Genomic DNA, 9,628 nt, shown 5'->3' with positions numbered 1-9,628 from the left:
AAGGGAGTTAAGCTGATGAAGGCTGGTGAGCAGAGTGTACAGGTGCTTCAATAAATTCTAACTAATTGTTGTTGCTTTGTGCTGTCAAGTCAGAACCGACTTACAGCTGATATTCCAGTGGGTTTTCAGAGGCAGTAAAATGCACAGGAAGAGATTGCCTATATTTTTCCTGTGGAGCAGCTGGTGGATTTGAACCACATGCCTTTAGAAGTACAGCGTAATTTCTTACCACTAGGGCCACCAGAGCTTCTAAGCAATAGTCACTGGCTATTAAATGAGAGTAGTGAGCTCCCTGATGTTAGAGTCAAGCAAGCATAGAAATCAGGATTCCTATGTCATTTGGAGGAGGGAAGGTTGGACGTATTCTATGACGATTTCCATGTCCAAGATTTTGGGTTATTATGATACAGGACAAGGAGATCTGGTGAAGTAGCGGTTAAGTGCTTAACTGCTAAACAAAATGTCAGTAGTCTGAAACATCCAGCCACTGTCAGAGACAGACATAGCAGCCTGCTTCCATAAAGATTACAGCCTCAGAAACCCCATGAGGCAGGTCCTCTCTGTCCGATAGTGTCACTATGAGTCACAACAAAAACATGATACAAGCCCCTCCTGAATCCTTCTGTTGTTCCCTGAGCTTCATCATCCTCGCCTCACTGGGAAGGGCTGAGAAGGAGAGGCCGACCCAGGGAGCAGGATGTTGTCTAAAGATCTGCTTGTCTCCACCAAACAAAAATGCACTAGGTGCTATGAGGCCCCATAAATCTGGGAGAGGAGATAGGGACACATGAGAGATGGAGACCAGCCTCTTCTTAGCTCCATTCTCATCCCTGAAGGAGAGAGGTTTCTGCCATGGTCTGGGGATAGGCTCATTTCATTTCATCATCTGGCACCTCATGTGTAAATATTTCATATCCCTATTGAATATTTTGGGATGATTATGAATTCTTGATGTGATAAGAATCTTGGTATGTATGAGATGCACTTGGCCATGGCCGGGAGGGGAGATGCAGAAGATGCCAAATCAGATAAATCATTACACACCACTGAGCCCAAGACAGACCCACCCTCTGGCAACCATCTACATGTCAACCACATGCCACCATGCCTCACCTACCCAAATATCAACCACATACAGTATACAACATGTTACTCACATCCTGCCCACATATCACCAATGCAGCACTCACGTGCTGTCCACATGCTACCTGCACTGACTGCACACCACACACTTGCCAACTCCAAGCCATCCCTTGACAACCACAAGCTCTCTGATCCTGGTCATCATCATCACCATCACCTCTCTCCTCTCATTCACCTAACACTTGACACCGGATCACTTCCACAGTCAGCATTTTGCATGAAGTCAGATGGCCATGGTCTTGGCTATCACTTGTTGTGCATCAAAGAGTTGGACAGTGACTAAGGAGGATAAAAGGAGAATTGATGCCTTTGAGCTGTGGTGCTGGAGAAGAGTATTGAGGGTACCATGGACTGCCAAGAAAACAAACACAGATTCATCCTGGAGAGGGTTAAAACAGGGCAGCTCCTTGGAGGCAAGGATTCTGAGGCTCCGTCTGACATACTTTGGACATGTTGTAAGGAGGGACCGATCCCTGGAGAGGGACATCATGCTTGGGAGGGTGGAGGGACAGTGCAGGAGGGGAAGACCCTCTATGAGGTGGATTGATTCAGTGACTGGGGTAATCGGGATGGGTGTGTCAGAGACAGTGCGACTGGCACAGGACAGAGTTTAGGTCACTATGAGTCGCAAGCGACTCGATGGCACATAACAACAACATGGACAGAGATCATGATCTTCTAGTAAGTACAGCTCAGAGAGGAGAAACCACTAAGGCCACATAGTAGCCCAAGCTACTCCGAGGCAGTAAACAGCCATGTTTACCTGATTTTTAAAAAAAACTATTTTCATTCCATTAATTCAAATTTCCAGCCCCATAGGGAAGAGTGAAAAGGAAGAGGGCAAGGTATAGGTAAAACAAGACTGGTCTTATGTCATAATTAATAACAAGTGATAGTGTATGAAAGTCAATCCTAGTATTCTCTCTATTGTCCTGTATCATCGAGAACTGACTCATAGCTCACCCTCCAGCGGGTTTTCAAAGGCAGTAGGTCACATAAGAGGAGAGGGCTCATCTTTGGGATAGCAGGCACAGCTTCTTACCACTAGGCCACCAGAGCTCCCTGGTAATCTCTCTACCTGTGTATTTATTCAAAATTTTCCATCGAAAGATTTTTATTGTTTTTTTTAAGTCCAAACTAAATGTTGCTGAAATGTTTTGTTGTTTTATAATGGCACCAACAGTCTTTACTGGTGGCTACAGAGAGAGAAGGGGAACACGGTGGCTCCTGCTTCCAAGTGGCATCCCAAGTCTTTGCCATGAATTCTCAACTAGAATGGCATCTTGATATAAATGTGAAGCTTCTGTCTCTGACTTCCCACCTAGGCTTGATTCTGGCCAACTCCTCTTTTGGGAAAAGTGTGCCTTAGTTATCCAGTGCTGCTATAACAGAAGCACCACAGATGAAGAAAAACAATCAGTATAATTCATAACATTAACAAAGTAAAGAACAATAACCACATGATCCTATCAATTGATGCATAAAATACCTTTGACAATATCCAACAACTGTTCCTGATTAAAACACTCAACAAAATAGGAATAGAAGGGAATCTCCTCAAAATAGTAAAAAGTACATGCACAAACCCAAGAGCCATCAATGTTCTCAATGGAGAGAGATTAAAGGCATTCCTTTTGAGAACGGGAACTAGGCAAGGATGCCTACTATCATCTCTCCTATTCAATATTGTATTGGATATGAACATGTACAGCCAAGCACAATCAATAAGAGTGCATCTAAATTCCAAAATCAATCTCCATAATAGTCTATGTGTTTCCTACTGCCAAAGGGGCCCTTTAGAGTAGTGAGAGAAGATCTTCACCCTGAAACCCACAGCGTCCCTTTTCAGCAGGAAGTAGCTAAGAGAATACGCCGTCCCCTTTTCCTTATGACTCAGGGTGAAGTCTCTCTCAGGGAGGAGTGATAGGGAATGGCAAAGGATACACTGACAAAGAAGATTAATCAGAACTGGCTTTGACAAGCACTGTGGCATTTGGACAAGAACAAACTGGGAGGAGGGTAGAGAGAATAGTGCAACAATGAATGAGTGGAAGCCCAAAATCTCTGTAAATGTTTATGAAAATTAATAAAATATAATTATAGAAAAAAAAATATTGTATTGGAGGTCTTAGCAGTAGCAATAAGAGAAGAAAATAAGAGATACCTAAATTTGCAAAGAAGAGATTAAAATTATCCCCATATGCAGATGATAGTATACTTACAAAACCCTAAAAACTCAGCAAGAAAACTACTGGATGTAGTTGACCAATTCAGCAAAGTGGCGTGATACAAGATCAACATACAAATATCAGCTGGATTTCTCTAGAGTGACAAAGAGAATATAGAACTGGAGCTAAGAAAAACAATACCTAACAGCTAATCACAAGATTAAATACTTGGGAATAAATCTAACTAGAAACACAAAGGATCTATTCAAGGAAAATAACAAAACATTACTATAAGAAACAAAAAAGGAGACCTGGAGAAATGGAAGAATGGCTGTATGAGGAGGAATGTGACATCAGGATTGGTGGAAGATTCATCAAACACCTGTGTTATGCAGATGACACAACCCTGCTCGCTGAAACTGAGGAGGACCTGAAACTCTTGCAGCAGAAGGTCAAAGACTGTAGTCTTCAATATGAATTGATGCTTAATATTAAGAAAACAAAGATTCTTACCACTGGGTCAATTGATAACATCAGGATGGATGCTGAAGAGACTGAGCCGGTTAACAGTTTTAGTTTGCTTGACTCCACAGTCAACACTTTTGGTACCAGCAGCCAGGAAATCAAGAGACAAATTGCACTGGGAAAGCCAGCTGTCAGGGACCTCTCAAGAGTACTGAAGAGCAACGACATCAGGCTGGATACTAAGGTGGGCCTGATCCAGGTATAGTCTTTGCAATTGTGTGCTATGCATTGGAGAGCTGGACAGTGACTAGGGATGATAGAAAGAAAATTGATGTCTTTTGAACTGTGGTGTGAGAGAAGAGTGTTGAATATACCATGGACTGCTAGGAGAACAAACAGGCTTGTCCTGGAGAGGATGAAGCCGGAATGCTCCTTGGAGGCAAGGATTCTGAAGATTTGTCTGACAATTTGCACATGTTGAAAGGAGGGACCAGTCCTTGGAGAGGGACATCATGTTTGGGAGAGTGGAGGAACAGCACAGGAGAGGAAGACCCTCGATGAGATGGATCAATTCAATGATTGGGGTAATGAGAATAGGCGGTCAGAGACAGTGAGGTTAGCACAGGATAGAGCAGAATTTAGGGCTCTTCTACATGGCGCCTCTACGAGTCACAAGTGACAGTGACTCGATGGCACATACAACAACAACAACAAAGAGAAAAGCAAATGGGGGTGGGGCAGGGAGGGAAATGTGCAACAATGAATAAATGGAAATCCAAGTTCTCTATAAACTCTCATTAAAATATCAATTTTTAAAAAAAGAAAGAAAACCTCTTTATCCCAGGATAATTAATATACAATGATGTGCAAACATTTGAAGTGTGGGTTTTGTGGTGTGTATGTACCCAGATATCATCATGACAGTCAAGATAATAAACTCCCTCCAATGATTTTCCAAAAGTTTCTTCATGCCCTTTTGTCATCCTCTTTCCTTTCTTACCCCTGCTTTCCATCACTATAGATTAATCAGTATTTTCTAGCATTTTATTTCAATGTACTGGTACAGTGTGTTTATGTTGGTAAGTGCTTAGACCTCACCTAGTGACCAGTGCCTCTGGGAGCCAAGCCCTATGCTCATCTTACCCATGGTAATATTGTTGACTTACTGTTTTGCTCTGGGTCTTTCAGAGCGCTTCTCAGAACAGTCGATTCCATGCTTTGGAGAATAAATATAGCTACAGATGAAATTTCACTCTTATTTCCATTTTCCCAGAGAATTTTATTGGTGATGAGAGTCTCAACATTGTCAACAAGCTGTTGCAGCTTTGAGGACAACAAGAACAAAAGAAACCCCTTTAGAGGTATCCTCCACCTGCAGGGACTGTAGAAAGTGTAAGAAAGCAGGGACCTGAAAAGACAAGGTAGGCAAGCTTTGGTGGCCTAGTGACAAGAAGCTGCACTGCAATCCCAGAGGTGCATGGTTCAAATCCACCAGATGCTCTGCTGAAGAAAGAGGGACAATCTCCTCCTGTACCAGTCGGATCTGATTTGATGGTACACGCACACACACACCCCAAAAAAAGACAGGGTAATGACAGGCAAGGTCCAATGGCAATTAATTTCATAAAACCTAATGCATGGAAATGATTGTATGACACACAATGTGAATGTGTGTGAAACACATTGTATAGGAACTTTGTGAACAACTTATATAAAATAATAGTAACCATAATAAAAGAACGCAAACTCTGGGGAAAAAAAGTACCACAGAAGAATGGTTCAACCATGAGGCATTTATTTTCTCATGTTTAGGAGGCCAGAAGTCTAAATTCAGAGTGCAGCCTCTAAGGGAAGGCTTTCTCACTGTATGAGCTTTGGAGAAAGGTACTTGTCTTTTTTGAAGCTCCTGCTCCTGGGCAATCTTCATACATCTTGGCATCTCTCGTTCCACATCTCTGCTGCTTATCTTGCTTGCTTAATCTCTTTTCTATCTCAAAAGAGATTGACTCAGACATACCCTCCACTAATTCTGCCTCATTAACATAACAAAGACAATTTGATACCAAATGAGATTATAAGCCTCCATGACATAGAGGTAAGGATTTATGAGACATAATTTTGGGGGACACAAATCAATCTATAACAGGAAGGGACGTGTTTTGCTTGTTTCTCTTCTTGTTTCTCACTAGGGCCTCTGCTCCCCCCTCCACAATGCTGTTCACCACATCCCCTCCTGAGGCTGCTAACCACATTACCTCCCGAGTATGGGAATGAATCAGAGATGAACAAGAAGGTCTTCCTTGGCAGGCACTGGCTGTCATGTACTCTGGTAGTAGGGGCCCTGGGGCAGGGCTAGTGTGTAAAGCTACCTTTTCCTCTTATGAGAAGAGAGGAGTCTTCAGCGGCTCATAAGCTGATGCTGACCATTGCTGAGCTTTCTCTCCTGTCACTTCTCTGGCCTGGGTATCATTCTCTCTAGCTATCATGTCATCTGCAAAAGGAGGGCAATATGGGGGATAAGACTAGGTAAGTGGATGTTGTTTTCTAGGTCTCACCTAGGAGGCTTTGGATGCTAAGTGAAAGAGTATGGACTTACTCCAAAAGACAGTGCTGCACTGAGCTGCCTTCCATGAGCTCTCTGAAAGCAGAACCCGAGCCAGATATTCAAATGCATGTGATTGCTGAGAGAGAATTGTCTATCAGGAAGAAGGGAGGAAAGAAAGGGCAGCACTAAGCAAAGACAGAGTTTCCAATAAAGTCTGAATTCAACATGAGGCCACATAGCACAGTGGAGCATGATGTGCACCAAAGGGTTAGTTGACCTTGGAAGCACAAGGGCCTGAATTTTTGCATATGTGAATACATCAGTCATTTGCCACCCCTCTGGGAGAGGCATAATCTATTGGACAAGGCAGTTCTCACCAGAATTGTCACTGTTGTTGTTAGGTGCCATTGAGTCAATTATAACTCAATAATTATAACCCTGTGACCAACAGATTAGAAACTCTTGCTCTATCTTGCACCATCACCATGATCTCCACTTAAACTCAAGCCCATCATTGTGGCTGTCATTGGTCCAGAGTAATTCTCTAAAGGATCATTAAGAAGTGTTATTGGTCAATACTCATTGCAACTGGGGCATCAGTGCAACTACCAGGTATATGGGGTCTGTACATCAGCCATACCCACAGTGCAACTACCAGGTATATGGGGACTGTATATCAGCCATACCCACTGTCAAGGTCATTTGCTTGTTTACTTTGCTTTCCATTTTTACCTAGGGATCATGGCATGTTACACAACAGCTATATTATGGAAAATTAATTATTCCATCCTCTGGATTTATCTCTTCTTTCAGTCAGGATTCATCTGACATCAGCAATGATATCCTTGGTGCCAGGGTCTCTTCTAAGCCCAGCTTCAACTTCCGGCAGGTCCCTGTCAATGCTCTAGCCATGGTTGGGTGATCTTCAGCAATATTTTGCTTGCATGTGATATGAATGCTATTGTCTAATAATTTCCACATTCTGTTGGATCATGCTTTTTTAGAAATGGAAACAAATATGGATCTCTCTTCTAGTCAGTCAGCCAAGCAGCTGGCCTCCAAATTTTTTGGCATATTTTGTTGAGCACCTATAGGGCTGCATCTGTTAGTTGAAATATTGGTATAGTTGATGATACCATTGGTCAACTGGTATCCTATTGATTCCTGAGACCTTATTTTTTACCTATGCTTTCATCATTGTTTACCATTGCTGATGTCAGATGGATCTTGACTGAAAGCAAAGAATACCAGAAAAATGTCTATTTGTGTTTTGCTGACATATGCAAAAGCATTTGACTGGGTAGATCATAGCAAATTATGGCTAACATTGAAAAGAATTAAAATCTCAGAACACTCAATTATGCCTGTGCAAAACCTATACCTAGACCAAGAAGCTGTTGTGTGAACAGAACAAGGGAACACTGCATGGTTTAAAATTAAGAAAGGTGTACATCAGGGTTGTATCCTTCCTCTATATCTATTTCATATGTGTTCTGAGCAAGTAATTTGAGAAGCTGGACTCTAGGAATAGCGTGGCATCAAGATAGGAGGAAGACTCCTCAATAACCTACATTATGCAGATGATACAACCTTGCTTGCTGAAAGTAAAGAGTACTTGAAGTACTTGCTACAAAAGAGCAAAGAATACAGCCTTCAATATGAATTACATTTCAACGTCAAGAAAACAAAAACTCTCACCACTGAACCAATGGGTGACATCTTGATAGATGGAGAATAGATTGAAACTGTCAACAACTTCCTCTTAATTGGATTCACAGTCAACAGCCTTGCATCAGCAGTCAAGAAATCAAGAAATGTATTGTGTTGGGAAAGTCTGCTGTCGGGGAACTCTGCAAAATTCTGAGGAGCAATGATGTCAGTCTGAAGACGAAAGTATGCCTAATCCAGGCCATAATCTTTTCAGTCACTTTCCATGCATTTGAAAACTGGATAATTAATAAGGATGACAGAAGAATTGATGCCTTTGAGTTGTGGTGTTGGAGAAGAGCACTGAACATCCTATGGACAGCCAAAAAAACAAACATATATTTCTTAGAGAAAGTACAGCCAGAGTCCTCCTTGGAGGCAAAGATAACAAAGCTTTTTCTCATATACTTTGAGCGTATTTCTAGAAGAGGCTGTTCCTTGGAGAGGGACATCATGCTTGGAAAGATGAAGGGTCAGCAAAAGAGAGGAAGACCCTCAACCAGATATATTGACACAGTGACCACAATAATGGGCTCAAGTATGTTAGAAATGATGAGGATGACACACGATAGGACAGGGTTCAGGTCTGCTGTTCATAGGGTCACTATGAGTTGTAATCGACTTGATGGCAAAGCAACAACAGGTGGAATGGATTATAGCAGAAATTACAAGAGTCTAGAGTGAAGACCTAGACTAAGAACACGTCAGGGGAGAGGTAGAAAAGGACAAATGAATGAGAAGACTTGGTAATGATTTACCATGAAATTAATAAGGATGGAGTTCAGATTTTTTGACCTGTGGTGAAGACCAGATGGAGGTGTCACAAACAGGATCAGGTCACTTGCAAGTAGTTTGTGTTTGGGCAGTATTGTTTCTGTTTGGGACTTGCTAAATTTAAAGTGCTATTAATTACACACACATGAGTAGGACTTAAGATTTCAATACTTTTCTGCAGGGAGGGATGGATAGATCTCAACACACAATATGTGGATTTAATATGCAGTTCCACTAAAATGTCATCCTTTTTATTTTATTATTTTGTGTGTCTGTATCAGATCTGACTGGTACAGGAGGAGATTGTCCCTCCTTTCTCAGCAGAGCATCTGGTGGATTCGAACCATGAGCCTCGGGGATTGCAGTGCAGTTTCTTGCCACTAGGCCACCAGAACTGCGCGGTCTGACGCTTGGTTGTGAGTCTGTGGTTCTGCTTGAGAACGGCCCAGGCAGCGGGAATGGGGTCTAGAGCGGCCCCGGCAACAAGAGCGTGTGCTCGGCCGAGCCCGCGGCGCCCTTCTAGGCGAGTGGGAACAAGCGGGCCCCGCGGCGTCATCGGCGGCGAGGAGCCGCCGCACTTGTCTTAGGTATGTCAGAAGCGGGCGAGGAGCAACCCATGGAGACGACAGGAGCCACAGAGAACGGGCACGAGGCGGCCCCCGAAGTCGAGTCCCCGGCCGGGGCTGGCACAGGTGCCGCTACTGGGACTGGAACCGGGACCGCAGCGCCCCCGGCAGGGAATCAGAATGGCGCCGAGGGCGACCAGATCAACGCCAGCAAGAACGAGGAGGACGCAGGAAAAATGTTTGTTGGTGGCCTGAGCTGG

Source organism: Elephantulus edwardii, unplaced genomic scaffold (assembly GCF_000299155.1).
Source record: "Elephantulus edwardii isolate Elephantulus edwardi_28Jun2011 unplaced genomic scaffold, EleEdw1.0 scaffold00017, whole genome shotgun sequence".
Classification (NCBI taxonomy): domain Eukaryota; kingdom Metazoa; phylum Chordata; class Mammalia; order Macroscelidea; family Macroscelididae; genus Elephantulus; species Elephantulus edwardii.
This window is presented reverse-complemented; position numbering follows the sequence as displayed.